At 42.3% G+C, this 23338-nt stretch overlaps 1 long non-coding RNA gene across 1 annotated transcript; it reads right to left on the bottom strand.

Moving 5' to 3' along the window:
• Nucleotides 1–1312: 1312 nt before the first annotated feature.
• Nucleotides 1313–20646, bottom strand: LOC126988694 (uncharacterized). The gene is made up of 5 exons (XR_007742463.1): nucleotides 20267–20646; nucleotides 13145–13672; nucleotides 12578–12871; nucleotides 9989–12150; nucleotides 1313–2370 (listed from the first exon to the last, which is right to left on the bottom strand). It is a non-coding gene; the product is annotated as an uncharacterized LOC126988694 (long non-coding RNA).
• Between the last annotated feature and the right edge of the window lie 2692 nt (nucleotides 20647–23338).

Genomic DNA, 23338 nt, shown 5'->3' with positions numbered 1-23338 from the left:
CCAAGCCACAGGGCTCAAGTAAGAGTCGCTGGACTATAATGCCACCACTTCTCTTACTATGACTGTCATCATTACATGCTGAAAACTATGGCTTCCAGAATCACCAGCATGAACACTGGTTTACTGTCTTGGCGTGACTGTCGTGGCAACTATCTCTTCTTTTGCTTTTGATTTTCTCTTCACCTTCGTCTTTTCTTACTTTACAGTGTTTCCTGATCCATCGCATTAAGGGAGAGAGTGAGAGAGTGCGCTCACATGCGGGTCAGAGAGAGATTATGCTCACTGTATCAGTGAATAATGTTTACGAGTATGCATAGATTTGTATGATAAGACTTAAGTTGTCATATCTAATCATTAGAATTATACATAGTTATTAAGCTCCCTTGGATTGTGGTGTGTTTGTGGTTAATTTTTTTGTATGTTTATAAAAGATTTTTTAAGTAGTTTAAGTAAATATTTATATCCGTTTCAGTCTCCAAGTCTATTCATTCAAATATGTTTTGTTGTACGCTAGTAATGTATATATAACAGCTGTCTTGTTTTGTGAGGTTTTCAACTAAAAACGTTTCTTGAATTGTATAATCCAAAACTGCTAATTTGAATTCAGTGAGATGCTTGTTTAACATGTCAATTTTGTAAGCTAAATGAGATTACGTATATAATATATACCATTACTTTAATTTTGTATTAGCCATGTTTGATATTCCTTATTTACTAAAAGTTTATCCATGATATTCGTTATTTCACAAAACTGAGTTACACAATGCAGGTTTGCTATTTAAGTATTAATAGTTTACAATGGAGTACATATAGAAATAAACATTAACGTCAAGAGGCTGAGTAGTCTACAAATGACTGCTTCTAGGAATAAGTAAATTCAACTTTGCCTTTCCTTCCCACTCAAATCTATTCATACCTCCCTTTGTGACTGTCATATATTTTCATAAATGCCATCACTGCCTGGTTTGTTCCACTCAGCCACTACCATATTTCTTATCAGTTTCTCCTGACCTGAACCATTTCTGCAGGGCTCAACATCTGTTTTCCTGTGCAGATACCTAATCAAAATCATCACTGTCAAGGCTTTCTACCTGTGTGAATACTTTAATCAGGTCACCTCACAACCTGTGCCTTTCCTTCTAAAGGAAACCTAGCTACTTTAATATTTCCCTGTATGATAAGTTTTTGAGTAAGCATGGATCATTATCTCAACACTCTAAGACCTGTAATAAGGAAACCAGAATGGAGGACTTTTTGAATTCCATGCAAGTAGGGGCCAGCACTGTGCCATCTGGTGTCTCACGTGGTGGAAATACAACACCTCTCATGTCCCTCTTTAAAATGGCTGAGGGGTTGGGCACATGCTACAATATTTCAGTAAAATACAAATGAAAATATAGCAAATAAGAAACTGTTGGTCACCTTAATTGCTTTATTTTTTTGCATAATAAAAAAAAAAAAAATCAAGCCATTGTAGGGAAACCTTTGCAACTCCAATTGCTTCTTGACACCCTCTTATCAAGCTGATAATGGTAAAATCAGGCTTCAGCAAGGATTTCTTCTCTGCTATAATTTTGGATCTATATTTATATTTTCATACAAAATTATTTGAATTTTATTGAAATATTGTAGTAATTTTCCTCAGCCCTTGCAGAGAAGAAAATGAGGGGTGTTGGATTTCCGTCTCCTTCCCGCCAAGGGACTGGGTACAGTTGTGACCCCGGACAAAATTCAGTTAAAAACGTCCCTCATTGAAATGAAACATCAAGGTGAGGCTTGGCCAATGCCAAATAAAATATGAAACTTGCTACTTTCTTCATCAATTCTATGTAGGATTTTAAAGAAACAATTTATTAGGCCAGTTACTAGTAATAATGCAATCGTTTCTGGGTTAAAGCCGGAACACTCAAGCAAGCCTGATTCTCTTCACCGTTGGGATGATCTAAATTCTAGATTTACCTAATGTGTAATTGTCATGGGACTTACCACCATTCATCATGCTGCTATTGTCTATTACAGATCAATTGGCCATTTATTGGAGCAATTATATAGTCCAAGTTCCCCATTCAATACCCCGGGATCATGGTTCATCTAATTGATAAACCAATTTTTTTATCTTCAGCAGACCCAGTACATCATGTATATTCATGCCACATTTAAATCTATTTCTATGTAACAGATCAACTTAAAAATGGGCTCTTAACTGATCCATGAAGGGCACTGCTTTTTGTGCAAAATTTGACACATTTTTTACCATTTACCTGAACTCTGCAGCCTGTCGCTGAGCCACACCTTGGTAGGCTACATCAGTAAATTTTGCCCTCACTATCATGGACTTCATTTTTTGTCTCTTCACACAGTTCCACACACCTGTGGGGAACAATGTAAGATAAGTAAAGCATAACTCAACACTTAATTAATACTGTTATGCGGTGAGCCATGAACCCGGGCATCACTGATGACATAACTTGTGATTATATTGTTACATACTTCGGCTGTGATGACTAAGGTTTATACATATGAAATGCACATCAAGTGTAAATGTGTGGTTATTATTCTAGTTTGAACTGAATGATGTAGCAATGCGATTTTTCTGTACAACTTATTTGAAGTATAGCCAAAATACCTCTTTGAATAATGAAAACAAATAATTATTGGTACAAACTGGAATTTTTCTGATCACAAAAACATATATGCTGTTGACAGGTTTGGTAAGTTTGAATGCAGTGCAACTTTACGTGAGCAGTAATGATCAACATTACATGAAATAAATAACAAAAATATAGAGGAAAAAGGTCACTCCTCCCTGTACAAAATCCTGCTTGCACCCACTGAGCCATCACCCACCACAAAGCAGCCGCTTCATAAACTGAGCTGACTTGAAGCTGTAGTGGATTCACATGAGGGTGAAGAGTACCATTACCCAAAATGTTCCCTTTTCTGGTCCCTCACTAGTGAAAAGGTAACCCAGAATTTCTGCATTTTAGTATTGCCTTTAACAGTCTCTAATCTGAATACTATTTTGTAAATTTATAGGTTTCTTGCAGCTATTGTGTAGTGATCAGCTGCCTTGTGTGGAAAGCCATCCAAACCCACATAGAAAGTGTAGTACTGCACCTCTTTGGCAGACTTAGTAGAAGGGTTGTTTCCCATCTGGCCTATTGCAGGTTTGATGCCTGGCCCCAGAACCATTCGTTTCAGGGCCGTAATTATGGTAAATTCTGGGGGGGAACTAGAGGGCATCATAGGTTCATGAGTGTAGGGGGGTAGGGGGGTGAGCAAAGCGAGCATGTGCAGCTGGGTGAATTTTTTGGAAAATTAAGCATTTCTAGGAAAACACTGGGGGGCTATAGCCCCCCTAGCCCCACCAGAAAATATGGCCCTGTGTTTCCCCCTTTCTGGGTTTGTATCAATTTCTTGTGTGTTTCGTGACATGCGAGGTCGTGTGGATGTACGGGAAAGTGGAATTCTGGCCAATACTAGTGGTGGCTAAGGCAGTGAAAGCCTCTCCTGTGTTCTGTTGTGCCTCCCCTGTGTTGGGAGCAGGATGATGGATGCCCACTCTCTCCAAAGGGTTCATGGCAAACAGAAGTTTTAGCAGGCAACACACAAATTGGTCTAATGGAAAGGGAGCCGTGTAGTGACCCGCCTGGTGTGGAAAGCCTCCCAAACCCACTTAGCCAGCAGGGTAGATACCTCTTTGACCAACTTAGGATGTTTTGAAGGACTGTGGCCAGGTGTGAAAATCAAGGTTGTTTTGAATAACTGTGGCCAGGTGTGAAAATCAAGGTTGTTTTGAATGACTGTGGCCAGGTGTGAAAATCAAGGATGTTTTGAAGGACAGTGGCCAGGTGTGAAAATCAAGGATGTTTTGAAGGACAGTGGCCAGGTGTGAAAATCAAGGATGTTTTGAAGGACAGTGGCCAGGTGTGAAAATCAAGGATGTTTGAAGGACTGTGGCCAGGTGTGAAAATCAAGGATGTTTTGAAGGACAGTGGCCAGGTGTGAAAATCAAGGATGTTTGAAGGACTGTGGCCAGGTGTGAAAATCAAGGATGTTTGAAGGACTGTGGCCAGGTGTGAAAATCAAGGATGTTTGAAGGACTGTGGCCAGGTGTGAAAATCAAGGATGTTTTGAAGGACAGTGGCCAGGTGTGAAAATCAAGGATGTTTTGAAGGACTGTGGCCAGGTGTGAAAATCAAGGATGTTTGTAGGACTGTGGCCAGGTGTGAAAATCAAGGATGTTTTGAAGGACAGTGGCCAGGTGTGAAAATCAAGGATGTTTTGAAGGACTGTGGCCAGGGGTGAAGGTCGTTGATGTTTTGAAGGACTGTGGCCAGGTGTGGAAATCAAGGATGTTTTGAAGGACAGTGGCCAGGTGTGAAAATCAAGGATGTTTTGAAGGACAGTGGCCAGGTGTGAAAATCAAGGATGTTTTGAAGGACTGTGGCCAGGTGTGAAAATCAAGGATGTTTTGAAGTACTGTGGCCAGGTGTGTAATTCAATGATGTTTTGAAGGACTGTGGCCAGGTGTGAATATCTTTGATGTTTTGAAGGACTGTGGCCAGGTGTGAAAATCAAGGATGTTTGAAGGACTGTGGCCAGGTGTGAAAATCAAGGATGTTTGAAGGACTGTGGCCAGGTGTGAAAATCAAGGATGTTTTGAAGGACAGTGGCCAGGTGTGAAAATCAAGGATGTTTTGAAGGACAGTGGCCAGGTGTGAAGATCGTTGATGTTTTGAAGGACTGTGGCCAGGTGTGAAAATCAAGGATGTTTTGAAGGACAGTGGCCAGGTGTGAAAATCAAGGATGTTTTGAAGGTCAGTGGCCAGGTGTGAAAATCAAGGATGTTTTGAAGGACTGTGGCCAGGTGTGAAAATCAAGGATGTTTTGAAGGACTGTGGCCAGGGGTGAAGGTCAATGATGTTTTGAAGGACTGTGGCCAGGTGTGAAGGTCATTGATGTTTTGAAGGACTGTGGCCAGGTGTGAAAATCAAGGATGTTTTGAAGGACAGTGGCCAGGTGTGAAAATCAAGGATGTTTTGAAGGACAGTGGCCAGGTGTGAAAATCAAGGATGTTTGAAGGACTGTGGCCAGGTGTGAAAATCAAGGATGTTTTGAAGGACAGTGGCCAGGTGTGAAAATCAAGGATGTTTTGAAGGACAGTGGCCAGGTGTGAAAATCAAGGATGTTTTGAAGGACAGTGGCCAGGTGTGAAAATCAAGGATGTTTTGAAGGACTGTGGCCAGGTGTGAAAATCAAGGATGTTTTGAAGGACAGTGGCCAGGTGTGAAAATCAAGGATGTTTTGAAGGACTGTGGCCAGGTGTGGAAATCAAGGATGTTTTGAAGGACAGTGGCCAGGTGTGAAAATCAAGGATGTTTTGAAGGACTGTGGCCAGGTGTGAAAATCAAGGATGTTTTGAAGAACTGTGGCCAGGTGTGAAAATCAAGGATGTTTTGAAGGACAGTGGCCAGGTGTGAAAATCAAGGATGTTTTGAAGGACTGTGGCCAGGTGAAAATCAAGGATGTTTTGAAGGACTGTGGCCAGGTGTGAAAATCAAGGATGTTTTGAAGGACTGTGGCCAGGGGTGAAAATCAAGGATGTTTTGAAGGACTGTGGCCAGGGGTGAAAATCAAGGATGTTTTGAAGGACAGTGGCCAGGTGTGAAAATCAAGGATGTTTTGAAGGACAGTGGCCAGGTGTGAAAATCAAGGATGTTTTGAAGGACTGTGGCCAGGTGTGAAAATCAAGGATGTTTTGAAGGACAGTGGCCAGGTGTGAAAATCAAGGATGTTTTGAAGGACTGTGGCCAGGAGTGAAAATCAAGGATGTTTTGAAGGACTGTGGCCAGGTGTGAAAATCAAGGATGTTTTGAAGGACAGTGGCCAGGTGTGAAAATCAAGGATGTTTTGAAGGACAGTGGGCAGGGATGAAAATCAAGGATGTTTTGAAGGACAGTGGCCAGGTGTGAAAATCAAGGATGTTTTGAAGGACAGTGGGCAGGGGTGAAAATCAAGGATGTTTTGAAGGACAGTGGGCAGGGGTGTAAAGGTCGAGGATTGCTAATTTTGGGGCTATATACTTATTATGATCATCCACCAGATTGGGATATGTGTTTTAGGAATATAGACCCATATATTTTACATAAGGTTAGTTTTACTCACATCAGTAAGTGGCCTCATGTGTTCTACAAATCAAACAACAGGGGCATAGGCTGAGGGGTGCGTCACCTCGCCCACCCTACGACACACAAGGGTTTCTCCATGCAGGCCTCCTTACCATCCTACGTAGGCTACCTATCTTATGGCAGGATTTATCAACTTCCTCGAGCCATGAATTTTGTGAGTGTCTCCATAAAGTGGGGTAAGCTGATGGAACAGCTAACTTGGCTTGGCTGGGAAGGGGCTGTATATCATGCTGAGGTAACTGATGGAACAGCTAACTTGGCTTGGATGGGAAGGGGCTGTATCATGCTGAGGTAACTGATGGAACAGCTAACTTGGCTTGGATGGGAAGGGGCTGTATCATGCTGAGGAAACTGATGGAACAGCTAACTTGGCTTGGCTGGGAAGGGGCTGTATCATGCTGAGGTAACTGATGGAACAGCTAACTTGGCTTGGCAGGGAAGGGGCTGTATATCATGCTGAGGAAACTGATGGAACAGCTAACTTGGCTTGGCAGGGAAGGGGCTGTATCATGCTGAGGAAACTGATGGAACAGCTAACTTGGCTGGGAAGGGGCTGTATATCATGCTGAGGTAACTGATGGAACAGCTAACGTGGCTTGGCAGGAAGGGGCTGTATCATGCTGAGGAAACTGATGGAACAGGTAACTTGGCTTGGATGGGATGGGGCTGTATCATGCTGAGGAAACTGATGGAACAGCTAACTTGGCTTGGCTGGGAAGGGGCTGTATCATGCTGAGGTAACTGATGGAACAGATAACTTGGCTTGGCTGGGAAGGGGCTGTATCATGTGAGGAAACTGATGTAATAGCTAATATCTCTTGTCTGGGAAGGGGCTGTATAATCAGAGGAAACTGAAGGAACAGCTAACTTGGCTTGGCTGGGAGGGGGCTGTATCATGCTGAGGTAACTGATGGAACAGTTAACTTGGCTTGGCTGGGAAGGGGCTGTATCATGCTGAGGAAACTGATGGAACAGCTAACTTGGCTTGGCTGGGAAGGGGCTGTATCATGCTGAGGAAACTGATGGAACAGCTAACTTGGCTTGGCTGGGAAGGGGCTGTATCATGCTGAGGTAACTGATGGAACAGCTAACTTGGCTTGGCTGGGAGGGGGCTGTATCATGCTGAGGTAATTGATGGAACAGTTAACTTGGCTTGGATGGGAGGGGGCTGTATCATGCTGAGGTAATTAATGGAACAGCTAACTTGGCTTGGCTGGGAAGGGGCTGTATCATGCTGAGGTAATTAATGGAACAGCTAACTTGGCTTGGCTGGGAAGGGGCTGTATCATGCTGAGGTAATTGATGGAACAGCTAACTTGGCTTGGCTGGGAAGGGGCTGTATCATGCTGAGGAAACTGATGGAACAGCTAACTTGGCTTGGCTGGGAAGGGGCTGTATCATGCTGAGGTAACTGATGGAACAGCTAACTTGGCTTGGCTGGGAAGGGGCTGTATCATGCTGAGGTAACTGATGGAACAGCTAACTTGGCTTGGCTGGGAAGGGGCCAGGTGGCCAGGTGTAAAAATCAAGGATGTTTTGAAGGACAGTGGCCAGGTGTGAAAATCAAGGATGTTTTGAAGGACAGTGGGGTGTGAAAATCAAGGATGTTTGAAGGACTGTGGCCAGGTGTGAAAATCAAGGATGTTTTGAAGGACAGTGGGCAGGGGTGAAAATCAAGGATGTTTTGAAGGACTGTGGCCAGGTGTGAAAATCAAGGATGTTTTGAAGGACAGTGGGCAGGTGTGAAAATCAAGGATGTTTTGAAGGACTGTGGCCAGGTGTGAAAATCAAGGATGTTTTGAAGGACAGTGGGCAGGGGTGAAAATCAAGGATGTTTTGAAGGACTGTGGCCAGGTGTGAAAATCAAGGATGTTTTGAAGGACAGTGGGCAGGTGTGAAAATCAAGGATGTTTTGGGGCCAGGTGTGAAAATCAAGGATGTTTTGAAGGACTGTGGCCAGGTGTGAAGGTCAAGGATGTTTTGAAGGACTGTGGCCAGGTGTGAAAATCAAGGATGTTTTGAAGGACTGTGGCCAGGTTTGAAAATCAAGGATGTTTTGAAGGACAGTGGCCAGGTGTGAAAATCAAGGATGTTTTGAAGGACTGTGGCCAGGTGTGAAAATCAAGGATGTTTTGAAGGACAGTGGCCAGGTGTGAAAATCAAGGATGTTTTGAAGGACTGTGGCCAGGTGTGAAAATCAAGGATGTTTTGAAGGACTGTGGCCAGGTGTGAAAATCAAGGATGTTTTGAAGGACTGTGGCCAGGTGTGAAAATCAAGGATGTTTTGAAGGACTGTGGCCAGGGGTGAAAATCAAGGATGTTTTGAAGGACAGTGGCCAGGTGTGAAAATCAAGGATGTTTTGAAGGACTGTGGCCAGGTGTGAAAATCAAGGATGTTTAAGGACTGTGGCCAGGGGTGAAAATCAAGGATGTTTTGAAGGACAGTGGCCAGGTGTGAAAATCAAGGATGTTTTGAAGGACTGTGGCCAGGTGTGAAAATCAAGGATGTTTTGAAGGACAGTGGCCAGGTGTGAAAATCAAGGATGTTTTGAAGGACTGTGGCCAGGTGTGAAAATCAAGGATGTTTGAAGGACTGTGGCCAGGGGTGAAAATCAAGGATGTTTTGAAGGACTGTGGCCAGGGGTGAAAATCAAGGATGTTTTGAAGGACTGTGGCCAGGTGTGAAAATCAAGGATGTTTTGAAGGACAGTGGCCAGGTGTGAAAATCAAGGATGTTTTGAAGGACTGTGGCCAGGTGTGAAAATCAAGGATGTTTTGAAGGACAGTGGGCAGGGGTGAAAATCAAGGATGTTTTGAAGGACAGTGGGCAGGTGTGAAAATCAAGGATGTTTTGAAGGACAGTGGGCAGGGATGAAAATCAAGGATGTTTTGAAGGACAGTGGGCAGGGGTGTAAAGGTCGAGGATTGCTAATTTTGGGGGCTATATACTCAGCCTATTATGATCATCCACCAGATTAGGATATGTGTTTTAGGAATATAGACCCATATATTTTACATAAGGTTAGTTTTACTCACATCGGCAAGTGGCCTCATGTGTTCTACAAATCAAACAACAGGGGCATAGGCTGAGGGGTGCGTCACCTCGCCCACCCTACGACACACAAGGGTTTCTCCAAGCAAGTCTCCATGCAGGCCTCCTTAATTACCATCCTAAGTAGCCTACCTATCTTATGGCAGGATTTATCAACTTCCTCGAGCCATGAATTTTGTGAGTGTCTCCATAAAGTGGGGTAAGCTGATGGAACAGCTAACTTGGCTTGGCTGGGAAGGAGCTGTATATCATGCTGAGGTAATTGATGGAACAGCTAACTTGGCTTGGCAGGGAAGGGGCTATATATCATGCTGAGGTAACTGATGGAACAGCTAACTTGGCTTGGCTGGGAAGGGACTGTATCATGCTGAGGAAACTGATGGAACAGCTAACTTGGCTTGGCTGGGAGGGGGCTGTATCATGCTGAGGAAACTGATGGAACAGCTAACTTGGCTTGGCAGGGAAGGGGCTGTATCATGCTGAGGTAACTGATGGAACAGCTAACTTGGCTTGGCTGGGAAGGGGCTGTATCATGCTGAGGTAACTGATGGAACAGCTAACTTGGCTTGGCTGGGAGGGGGCTGTATCATGCTGAGGTAACTGATGGAGCAGCTAACTTGGATGGGGAGGGAGTCATGTTAAGGGAAGTAAGTCGATGGAACAGCTATAGCTTGTCTGGGGTGAGAGTCATGTCACACTCATTAAGTCAGCCGAGTTTGTTTGAACTTATAAAGTTGTAACTCACCACCTGCAGTTGCCACAGAACAAGGGCACCACTGGCCATCCTGCATAACCTGTGACAGGCACTGAACAGACAGCGCGGCAATGACCACTTGGTGCCGGGGTGCCATCGAACCTGCTGGGAAAATGTAGAGTGAAACACACTACATCCATGCATTGACTTCTATATATTTCAAGGTCGAGGAGGCAGCCCAGGAATAATATAATCAAAGGACCAGTGACTGTGCCTCACCTCACCACGCGCTCCCCAACCTGCCACTACTGTACCACTATTACCCGGACAAAGTATAAGTAGGAACAAACTTTGATACGTATAGTTTCCACACTCACTTATCTGATGTGCTATATAATTTTCAAGACTGAACACAAGTCCTGAACACTGCTCATGGCACACCCTTCCAGTCCGTATAGCCACCATTGCAGCTTTCCCGGATATCAACTTGCAGGCTGCCAGCAGTTTTTTTGCCCATCTGACCTTTTCCACTGTATATTCTTGTCGTGCTGTTAAATGGATGGGCCAACCAGGTGAGCCTGCTGTGCTAGAAAATCCCACGCTTGAAGTTCATATTAGCAGTTAGAGTCCTTGTAGCACCTATATGTTTTTTCATTTTAGTAGCTTTTAGTACGTCAGGACACCCGCGGTGATGGCCCAGAGATGCATAAATAGTTTGGTATTATTAACGTGCAGATTTCCTCCTACTTACCCAACTTAATCTTTTCACAAGTCATACATGAATTCTATTACCTTCAAACCTCCTGGGAATCCCTGGGAAACAGTGAAAAGATCAAACAAATACAAACACATGATATGTTTGTGGGAACCTGCACGTCCTTAGGTGGCTTAATAACCCACAGCATCCTGTGGCAGGCACAACTCACAACTCACCACAATAAAAACCCAATAAGAATGCTTCCACACATTGTTGCATGGGCTGCCTGTGGCCATGCAGTCTCCCACACACATTTCATGGCTATTTCTAAACTTGCTTTGATCTTTACACTCTTTCCTACAATTTTCTGTGAGGTCTGAGATGTTAGTTTAATAAATGTATGACAACAGAAGAGCAATTGGTTGAGTAAAGGATGAGATATTCCCATGTTGATAATACCAATCATACCCTGGAATAATAATACATAACTGGAATCACAGTAAGTTACACAACACCCTGCATTTTGTCGGCAGGAAATTTGTCAGATTGTGTTAGCTTAGGTGTGACCACTGTTAGTAATGTAACATCACACACCCTAATACATAAATGATTTAATTCCAGGAGGCGGGCCACCAACACCCCTGACACCCACTCAAAGCACAGTCAAAAGCAGTCAAAGCAAAGCCTGCTAGTGCTCGGGATGGATAACAGAACATTTGCTGGACAACCATCAAAGGATTGGGGGAGACTGGTGCACACTGAAAAAAAGGGGAGTGACACATATCATAGTTACTATAATCTACCTGACCTCTCTCTCTCTCTCTCTCTCTCCCTCATCATTCCTCTCTCTGCTGCTGTATGTCATTCTGCTAACGTTGGTGGTTATGGCTGTTCAAGCAACTCCTCTTAAGGGTGCAACTGTAGATCTTCATTGTTGTGTGTTGTAGTATGCATACCACTATTATCATCTTAAGAGAATAAAATCTATACAGATATTCTGAAATGCATTCAAAAGTTAATGAATGACATGAGACAAAGAGAGAGATGAGTTGGGACTGATGTGGCAGAGTGGCAAAGGTGAAGAAAAGGAGGAGGAGGTGGAGTGAGGGGTGCAAATAAGAAAGCTAGAGTAAGAATAAGGAAAAGTGGACATCTTTCAATCGATGAGCATTGCAGGCATGCGAGATTTCCAGCACTCAGTGTAGGGTCAGAGTTTTTCCTTACATTCAGACAAGTACCAAATAGTGGTAAGAGGGACTAGCAAAATTTGTGACAAGAAAGGTGCAGAATCTATTAACTAACACATCACAGATAGCCATAATAAGACACTCAACATTTTTATCTCTTTCTGTCACAGCTCTGATGACACCTGCATTGTGTTGGGGCCATCACCCGAGAAGTCCCATGGTGCTGGCCTTGTTGCTGCCGGGAGGGCAACGCTAGAAGAGCCCAAGCATCAGTGTTCTGGGACGACCTGGAAGCTCTGTCTTCAATGTCTTTTGAACATTACTGCAGTCTGGATAAAGAAAACAGGGACATGACATTCATTTGTAAAGATGAAAACAATAATTTATTTTGGGAAGAGTTATAATAAATAATGTGGGTAAAGAACAACAAAACCAAAGTGCAATAATTAGTCCATTATTAGTGTAATTAATATTTTATAATATAATGTTATGTTGTAAGATGAAACATATATAATAGTAAGAAACTTGTTATTTATTGAATAAATATAAAAATTATGAAAACTTCCTTAGTATTATTGATAATGGTAATTTTTGCTTGACATGATGGTGTAGGTATAAAGATACAATGAAGACAAATGGCGTATAATGACAATACATTTCAAGGGTGAAAAACTTTGATCATGGTAATTGATTAACTGAAAAAGTTTGAGTGTGAAAAAGTTAGTGACATCAGTGAATATTAAATGAACAAAGTACCTGAAGTGAGTTGCAGCAAAGTGGTCCCTGAAGGTTCGTCCATTGTCTTGTCGCCAAGCTGTTGGTGCTATTGCCCCAACATCATGATCTGGGGCAGCATTTTGATTATCCAGATGCTCATCATCAAGAGGAACATTGCGCCTCATGCAAATGTTGTGCAGCACTGCACATACATAGACAATCTGGCACACCTTCAGTGGTGGACTGACCCTTATTTCAGTGTGGAGAACTGGAAATCTTCGTTTCAGCTGGTCAATTCCCCTCTCCACAACATTCCTGGTCTTTGAGTGTGCTCTGTAATTAAAGAAATGGAAGCCACATTGTAAGGTTATTAGGATACTCAAACATTTCTAAGTGACACTTTTGTCTGGTCAAAGCATATATCCTACACTGAACTGTTTCAATCAACACTTGCAGTTACCTGTTCCCCAACCCCCCTAAATATTAATGAGATAATGAAATCATACCCAAGCCATGGAGTGCACAGTTACGCTATCCCTGCTTTACCTTGCAACATCCCCACAATTATGCTGATTCTGCATAGCAAGCAAGTGTGTGTAAACTTACATATTGTAATTTGCTTGTGGTCCTGGCTGGGGATTAAGATAAGGTGTCAGCAGCCAAGGTTTACAGGGATACCCATGGTCTCCTAGCAGTGAGCATCCATGTGGGATTATACCAGCGTCAAAACACTGCTTAAGCCCACTTTCACTGAGGATCCCTGAATCACGTACGGATCCTGGCCACTTAGCCAAACAGCTGATCACTTCACATCTTGCATTGAAGACAATCTGTACATTGATGCGGTGATATCCCTTCCGGTTGATATACTCGTCTGGAAACTCTTTTGGTGCAGCTATTCTTATGTGAGTGCAGTCTATCACACCCACCAAACCCGGAAAGTTTGCAATTTCCATAAATTCTGCTTTGTTCTGTTGCAGCACTTCATTCTCTGTTGGGAATGTAAGATATCTTCTCATGATGTGTGGCGTGTTGAAGGCTGCCAGTGTTTCAGAGATAACTCTGCTTACTGTCTGCTGTGATGGTCCCAGCTCTTCACTGCTGCAGAGTTGCATTTTGCCTGTTGCCAAATACCTGAAACAGGAAAAAAATTTACAGAATGATAAGTGATGACCCAGCTCAGTTCAACCAAACTAACCACCTACAGTACTTTGACTACCAAACAACAAAAATGAAACAGATGGTAATTGACAATGACCACAATGAACAACTCATTAACCTAACTTGACCTGACCTACCAACTAAATCTAACCTAAGCTAACCTGACCTTTGTCCCACTGCCAAAATGCAATAAACAGAAATAAATCCCAACTTCATTACAGTAAACCCTCCCTAAGTCACATCGTTATAAGCCAAATTTTGTATATCTCGTATGTTTTGTAAGTGTATGGGATGACCAAAATAACTACCATCTGCATGGGATTTTTAACTTATGATAACTAGGATTTTAGGTTATCTCGGATTGGTCTTCCCCAAATTAGCTTGACTTACGCTGGGTTTACTGTTTTTTACCGAGGTGCCAGTTTTGTGATGGTGATCATGGACCTCCATCTCTCCCTATCATCAGCCATTCTCACAACTTCTGCCACACTGTGTCTTCCATCCATGCCTTGTAGCAGGCTATCCATAAATTTAATTCCTTGACGTCCTCTTGCTCTTCTTCCTTCCACTCTTCCAAGCAAGCAGTCACTTTCTAGTCCTCTCCTTCTCAGCACATGACCCAGAAACTTCAGTTGTCACCTTCTTATACTTTTCATCAATTGCCTATCTACTGGTGCTCTTCACAGAACTTCCTGGTTTGTTACTCTATCTGTCCAGGGAATTCTCAACATTCTCCTCAAAAACCACATTTCTGCTGCTTCTATCCTTTTCTTTGTATTTATTTTAATTGTCCATGTTTTGCAACCATATAGTAAAGTTGGCCATACAAAACATTTTAGTAATCTCAATCACATCTCCATATTCATACTCAAATTATTCAACAGTTTCCTCATATTTCTGAATGCCGTCTTTGCTATACATATTTTCCTGCCTATTTCCTTCTCACTTCCTCCGTCTTCACTAATCATGCTCCAAAGGCAGGGTTGTTGATTTCTTTTTAATCAAAAATAACAATTTTTTTTTATTTAGCTAAATCAGATTTTTTCATTTAAATTGATTTTTTTTACTATTATTAATGAAAATAATTAAATGAATGTAAGGCTCTATATTCTCTACATTAGTTTCAAACACTTGTTGGAGTATTCTTGTATCATATTCCATCATGATAAGTAACCTGGCTGGCTGTTTGAGGCAGTCCTAAGACTGACCAGCCGCAGCCAGCCAGCCACTGGCCAGCACCACACCACAACTCTCTCTAGTCTCTTAACAGTCTAACCAGATCATGTCATGTTTTGGACATGTCCTCACTGAAATTGCACAAAGAAAGATGAATGCAGCTTCCAATGAAAGTATCAGAAAAGGCTGTGGATGATCCATGTATGCATGTGAAGTGATTCTTTGAGAAATAAGGGAATATATTGCAAATATTTCCTTTACTGACACTTCCTAAAGTTGGTGTTTTTTGTCCCTTTTAATAGTTTTTCTTTAGTTCATTTGAGTGTTTGGAAGGGTCCAAGACATGCTGTCCTCATGATTGCCCATCAACTGGACTCCAGCGAAACTCTCTAAGGAGGAAAAAGTGAAGCTCAGGGAGACGGGGGGGGATTAGCCAAGCAAGATGGCAGCACTATATAACAGTTGCCTGCACTACCAATTGGCTGGGACCAACCAAAAGAGTAAAGATGGGGGCATACGCTACAGCTGAGTGTGGCCGCAGTGCTCATCTCTGTGGCACTGGCCCTTGAGCCATTGGTGGGAAGAACCCATCACCCCAGGACAGGGTCAGCGTGACATCCGGGTTACCACAGTTTACCTTCCCCAGGTTTCCCCAGGTACCCATTTATCGACCAGCCCGAAAGGGAGGATGAGCAGCTGGGTGAGTGGCACGCTGACTGCCCAGGTCGGGATTTAAACCCGGGGCACGGGTTCGTAGCAAGGCACGCTAACCACTAGACCATGGAGGCATAAAAAAAAGATACAAGGGGTGAGAAATTTGCTATATGAGGACAGACTTAAGCATCTAATGCAGCCAATGTCAACAAGATGAGAAAACAGTTACAACAAGCAAATGAACTGAAGTTGCTAACCCATGGTTGCACACATTCTAAATGTATTGGCTCATGGTTTGGAAATTGGCAACATAGAACAACATGTGCTTCATGTTGTAAAATACTTTTGAAACCATCACTCTGCCTCAGCAAGATACCATCAGAAAGGCGGTGAGTGTCTTGTTCTGCCCCAGGACACTGGATGGACCAATAAGCCTTTCCCCAATCCGAATCCACACTCGCACTCTCTGCTTTTTCTATGTAACCACCACAGCCTCTGTTTTACTGGCATTGATTTTTAGCCCTTTTCTCTCACAACTCTCCTGTATCCTGTTCACCAGTGCTTGTAATTTCTCTTGTGAGTTAGCCAAAAGCACAGTGTCATCTGCATAGCCTACCTTATATTATTAACATTTCTACCTCCAATTAAAATTCCATCCATATCTTCCAAATCTTCTATCATTTGTTGACCTTAAAGAGAAAACAAGTCTGGCAACAGGACACACCCCTGTCTGACTCATCTTCTTATCTGTATCCAGTCTGTCTTCTGCCCGCCAACTCTCACCGCCGCCTTTTGGTCCCAATACAAGTTGGCAATTAGTCTCACGTCTTTACCATCTACCCAGATTTCTTTCAACAAGTTTATCAAGCATTCAAGTTTCATCGGGTTTACTGTACTGTACAATAATATTTATTAGTGATACAAGGGTGACAAAAATAACTACCGAAGGCACAGTATTTTGAACTTTGGATAACTTAGATTTTCAGTTATCTCAGATTGGTCTTCCCCCAATTAGTTTAACTTCAGCAGGGTTTACCGTTTATGGTTTACTGTTGATGAGGTTTCAAGCCCCGCCCCACTGCTAGTGCAGCGCTCTACGAGGGCCGTCAACAATTACAGTGTTAGCCTCGATAATAATCCTCGATGCACTTATTCGCAAACGTCGTGGTGAGTGTCTTAATTTATTTCATAAACAGCTTACTGATGGTTCATACTAAACACAATATTTTTCCTTTTTCTGGTATCACAAATATCCATTGGTTTAGTTTTCATGTCTGATATTTTCTTAATAGTATCACAATTAAATATCCAATGATTATTTCCAATTCTCTTAACACTTATCACACACAATTTATCTCTAAGTACAAACACTAATTAATAGCCATGATCAGTTGTTACGAATTCTTTCATTCGCTGAGTGATAGATTTCAGGCTTCTTGTACCTCATACAATTTATGCATTTCTTCTCAGCCATAGAGCAATCCTCTGATTTATGATCGCCAGTGTATTTGTAACACTTTGGGGTCTCCACTGTTCTTGGCAGTACAGTTGGCCTCAAGATGGCCGTATCTCTGACAATGATAGTATATAACTGCATGATATCTGTCCATCACTGTGTATATTCCCCATTCTAATTTCAACCTGTCATGATTCTTGTAAATCAGCTCTTTCACAGTTGGGTCGCACCTCAAAATGTAGTGCATCGTACCGCCAGCTGCTGGCTTACTAAAAATCAGCTCAATCTTATTCTCAACACCCTGAATTGTGTGTAAGAACTCATTGTGGTCCAAAATGGTCTCCCTTATTTTTTTCTTGGTCTCCTCTTTATGCATATTGCATATCATGATCTTTGGTTTCATCTTTCCAACACTCTTGGTACTAATTTGCTCAACAAACTCCAATTTTTGAGTTGCCTCAGCCATTGTGTTCTCATTATCAAGTTTATGACAGTATTACCTCCATTTGTGAATCTTCAATGAGTTATTTGAATGCCATTCAATGCCTGGAAAACTTCATCCTTCATATCTGTTGCCTTCTTTTCCTGGTTAGAAGCTTTCACAACTAGGAGATTCTCCTTCACTTTCCTGCCTCTCTTCACCACCTCAACCCAACTGGATTTTGCATTTTCAGCACGCAGCGCGTCAACAACTGATCCCAGCTCCTCCTGCACCTTCTCAGCCCTTGATTCAATCTCATTCTTAACCACAGATATTTCTTTAGATAATTCTTGCTTGAATTCATCCAATTTTTCCACATTGCTGGTAGCCAGAGATGCTTTATGGAGGCATGGGGTGCATATCCAATATATTTTAGGTATACTATCCTATTTGATTCCAGCCAAAGTAGCACACTCCACATGACACCACCTAAGACACAAACAGCATCCAATCCACTTCTCGCCGGTGAAATCCTCACATATGTAGCACAGATCCCTTACACCCTGCCAGCCATGTCGACGCAGGAGTTTTCGTGTGAGCTAAACGCGACACATATCCGCCCTTAACCACGACTCACTCACTACCATTACTCACAGATACTCACAGATGAAGTTCTGGAAGAGGCTTATGCCTGTAATTCCAGTTCATTGGCCATAACTTATTTTATGTTGTGGTCATATGTGGTGATGGACACTAGTGGAGCTTTATAGCTAAATTTCTGTTCTTAATTTTTCCAAAACTTATCTAATTTTCTCTCAAATGTCTCCACTGTTCCTGAACTAATCACACTCTCTGGCATACTACTCCAGCTGTTTACAACTCTGTTGGGGAATGCATATTTTCTGTTTAGTCGTGCACGGTTCTTGAATATCTTTCTAGTGTTTCCTCTTGTGTCACTCTCTCGCATCGTAAACAGTCCTTCCGTACAATCTTCGTCATACTTTCCACACAACATTTTAAATGTTTCTATCACGTCCCCTCGAGATCTTTGATATGGCAGAGTGGGTAAATCCAGTTTCCTCAGTCATTCCTCATAGGTCAAATCCTTTATTTCCGGCACTAGCTTGGTGGCTCTTCTTTGAACATTTTCTATTATGTCAATGTCTTTGACCAAGTATGGACACAATATCTGGTTGGCGTGTTCAAGATGTGGTCTGACAAGGGCCGTTTACAAGGTCTTAAACATATCCAGATCCAGATAAACAAATGTTCTTATAATGCCCACTATTCTATTTGCCTTATTAACCTTTTCAGCCAGATGATCAGAAAAACTTAACTTATTGTCAATTACCACACCTATATCTTTCTCTTTTTCAGTCTTAGTTAATATGTTGTTCATGGCGTACACTTGCTCCTCTACATGAGTTCTCCCATTCATCATTTGTTTGCATTTTTCTGGATGAAAATGAAGTTGCCACTCTCCGGTCCATTTCATAACTCCTTTCAGATCGTCTTGGAGCTTTCTACAGTCATCCGCATCATTGATACTCTTAAAAATCTTGGTGTCATCAGCATACAAATACATTTCACGACCATTTTTCACACAATCAGGTAGGTCATTTATAAACAAAACAAAAAGCAAAGGACCAAGAATAGAGCCTTGCGGCACACCACTAGTGACCTCTTTCCAGCCTGACATTTTTCTATTAACAACAACTCGCTGCTTCCTGTTCAGTAAAAAATGCTTTATCCAAGTAGTGTACTGGCTTTCAATTCCATAGAGAGGCAATTTTTTGATAAGTCTATGATGTGGTACTCTGTCAAAGGCCTTCATAAAATTACAATAAACTACATCAATAGCCTGGCCTCTGTCTATTGCCTCTGTCCATCTGTCTAACACCTTGATAAGCTGTAGCACCGTAGAGCGACCAGATATGAAAGTTGAAAAGCTTTGTTTAGTCGGCGCAACATCTGTGGTCATATGCCGGAGAGAGACAGGAGGGGGAAGGAGTTATAGGAGAAGGGAACAGATCCCAGGAGACGGGACACAACCCCCGATTAATACCTGGTACCCATTCACTGCTGGGTGGAGAGAGGCGTAGGGTATCGGAAAAGCCGCCCAATTTTTTCCACTCCGCCCAGGAATCGAACCCGGGCTCTCTTGGTTGTGAGTCGAGTGTACTAACCACTGCACCACGAAGCCCCCACCAGATATGAAGCCAAACTGCACTCTACAAAATAACTTGTTATGTTTCATGTGTGCCATAATTTGCACATAATACTGCACTGTATGATGATTTTTAGTGATACAGAGTGACAAAAAATAACTACCGTAGGCACAGTATTTTGAACTTTCAATAACTTGAATTTTTGGTTGTCTGGGGTCAGTCTTCCCCCCAATCAGTCTGACTGATGTGGGTCTATTGTACCATCAGTTTGTGGGTGTTATTCCAGAAATACATCCCTCTCACTTGGAAGGATGCATCATAGGTATTATTCCATAAACATATGTATCTCACTTTGAAGGATCAATTTGTGGGTGTTATTCCAGAACTAGACCCATCTCACTTTGAGGGGCTCTTCTGTGCCTTATGTGGAGTACTTTGAGCACACACAACAAGCAGCTTGAGGGTGACCTGCACTGTAACCTTTCATTAGGGAACAGAAGGGTTTCATATTCATTGAGGTAACATTGGGCAACAACAAAAGACATCTCATGCACACTGGGGTCTTGGGGTACATGCCCCTAATTATTATCAAACCCCACCCGCTGTGTCTCCATTACCCAATACTAATGCTTATAATTGTATCTCACAAGGATTCAAAGAGATATAAAGGAAGACTCGTTTAAAACACTCACCTGAGGAGAATCAAGACTCATCTCTGGCGTGAGGGCATGGCTCCTCCTCGTGGGGCTCTGCAGGACGTCTCGCACCATATCGGTGACAAAAAGAATTCCCGCACGGTCCAGGCGAAACCTTCTGATGAGTTCGTCGTCGTCGTATTCTTCAAGAGCATCTTTCTGGGGGCGATAATTCCTGGGCTGGCGTCTGCGGTGCTGCTGGAGGTCGGCCATTGCTTGCACTTAGGAGTTCCTAGGCCGCACCTCCCGCTCCTAGGCCGTATCCTAGGCCAAACCCATTTCATAAGTTAACTAAATTTGATCATATAGGCCCTAGATTGGCGAGTCCATTTTGGCGTTGGCTCCCGCGGGTCCATTAATTCTCCCCTCCTTTAGTTTCGTTTTGTTTCCTTCCTCTTCCTTTCCTATCCCATCCCTTCCCATTGCTTCCTTTCCTTCCCTTCCCTTTCCTTCCTTATCCTTCCCTTCCCTTCTGCCACAGTCCCCCAACGCCTATTTTTTCCTCTCCTACGTTACCTACAGCTGACATATGAGAGGAAGAGAGGTTTTGGAACTGTGTGGCAGAATGTCTGAAGAAGTGAAGATAAGTGACTATTTCAGTTAAGAAAATTACGTAACACTGAAAAGGAAGGTGCGTGAATAAGAAAGGAGGAACGAGAGGAGGAGGACCTAAGAAGCGATACAAAGCATTACAGGTCAAAAGAAGAAGAAGAGCAGAGGGGAGGAAAGGACCCGCAGGAGCCAACCCTAGGATTGCTTTGTAGGTACGGGCCTTCGTCTTTATCTCAATGCCAGGCTGTTACCGGGTACTCAGGGGCAGTGAGATGTGTTCCTGTACCCAAAGACACCCGTGGGCCACAAACACGCGCCGTAAAACACGTAAACACACGGAAAAATAACTAAAAATGAGATTCGCCATTTCTTCCTATACCTCCCATCCACTCTTCCTCTCGCAGGTCGCAATTCTTATCAATTTTAAACGCTTTTCCAGTCTCACTCGGCCTTCCTTCCACTCTCACAATAAAGTCAAAGGGTCACAAGTTACCTGGTAGACGTGACAGGTGATTAGTGAGTGAAATGAGCGTGAAAATGCAACAATACTAATGAGAGACAGCGGCACACCCTCACCGTCTAAAGGCATGTGGGTCACTAACGGCGGATCTTCACTTTCGAAGCTCCTTTCTGGGTATCGAAGGTTCGTTTACTTGTCCATCGTTCTACCCAAGTGTGTATGTATCAATTAGTCAACCTACCTGTGATCATAAGGAAGTGGCATACCGTCAATTTAAAGACAAAACATTACTTTTACTTATCATTGACATGTTCAAACGAAAGATAACTGGATTCCTCGAGCTACTGATTCAGTGTTTACAGGGAAAAGAACGGAAGAGAAACGAAAGGGAAGGGAAGGGAACAGATGGGAGAGTAAGCGAAGGAACGGAATGGGAAGGTAAGGGAAGGGATGGTTAGGAAAGGAAACGAAATTACAGGAAGGGAAGGGAAAGGAAGCATGGGATGGGAAGGGAAGAGGAAGGAAACGAAATTACAGGAAGGGAAGGGAAAGGAAGCATGGGATGGGAAGGGAAGAGGAAGGAAACGAAACAAAACTAAAGGGAAGGAAAGGGTGGTATGGGATGGGAAGAGAAAGGAAGGAAAGGAAAGGGGTAGAAAAGGGAAGGGAAGGGAAAAGAAGGCAATGAAAGGAAAGAAAAGGGAAGGGATAGGATGGGATGGGATGAGACTGGTAGGGATATAAAGTATAGGATGGAATGGAATTCATGGAATGGGAAGGGAAGGAAAGTATGGGATGGAATAGGAAGGGAAAGGAAGGAAAGTATGGGATTGGGAAGGGAAGGAAATGCCGGGGAAGCGTTCCGTGCCTCTCTGCAGAGGAAATTATGATAGTGATTCTCGTGTTAGTGTCTTCTGAGGCTTCTCCTTCCCGAAAAATCCAGAGCTGCTGGCCCATGGGTCCGGGCGGGCCATTCACCGCCAGGAAACTTGTCCCACAAACCATACCAAAGTAAGTATATCAGATTATTCGTATATGTTATATGTATCTTTCTCTGTCCGGCTACACTGTGGATTTAATCAGGCTACTTTTGTTGTAACTCACAAGACATTGGAGAAGTATTGGAATCTAATTGTTATTATCAACGTGGCGGGAAGCTGATGAAAACAATGGCTCTCCAGTATGTTCTTATACTCGGAAGGAGGATGGCTATTTTTTTAATGGCACTACTGTTATGAATATTGTTACTAAGGTCCTGATAAAATTAAAGCATCAGCTTTCTAACAAAAAAACAAAAAAAAAATAGCTGAAATAAAAGACACCCACATTTTAATTGAGTTACCCAGCCATATGTCCCGTATACTCAATTTTCTTTAGTCATTTTCAATAGCCTTATCTAATTCTTTTTGACTCACACACTATGAAAGTCAATGTCATGAATTATTTCCCTATGAAAGTTTTTAGCATTGCACCCATTATCTTTGCAATTGCTTTCAGTATTAAATAATTGTTATTTGAAGACTGAAGGAAAATTACTAAAGAGCAGATAATTTTTAAATATAAATTAACTGACTCTTCAGTTTAACATCTGAACTTAATATATGGAAATGAATATATATATATATATATATATATATATATATATATATATATATATATATATATATATATATATATATATATATATATATATATATATGATTCAGTTGTATTACATTAATATCTACATTTCCTTCTACCTTACAAGTGTGTGAACTTCACTTTCGTCCGGAGGAAATCGAGCGTATTATTATTATTATTATTATTATTATTATTATTATTATTGTTATTATTGGTAGTAGTAGTAGTAATAACTAATGGATGGCGGCCATATAAAGAAAAGTAGTAGTAGTAGTAGTAGCAGTGGTAGTCAAGGCAAGTATAGAGGTATCGTCACTCTCATAGAACGTGAAGAACGAAATTTTGAAATGAGCTTTTTTATTAGGACCTCTCGGATGTTTTTTATGTTATAAACTACTACAATAAAATAAAATAAGATGTGGATTTTTTGTTATATA

Source organism: Eriocheir sinensis, chromosome 70, assembly GCF_024679095.1.
Source record: "Eriocheir sinensis breed Jianghai 21 chromosome 70, ASM2467909v1, whole genome shotgun sequence".
Taxonomy (NCBI): domain Eukaryota; kingdom Metazoa; phylum Arthropoda; class Malacostraca; order Decapoda; family Varunidae; genus Eriocheir; species Eriocheir sinensis.
Note: the sequence above shows the minus strand (reverse complement) of the source record. Positions and strands in the feature narration are given on the sequence as shown.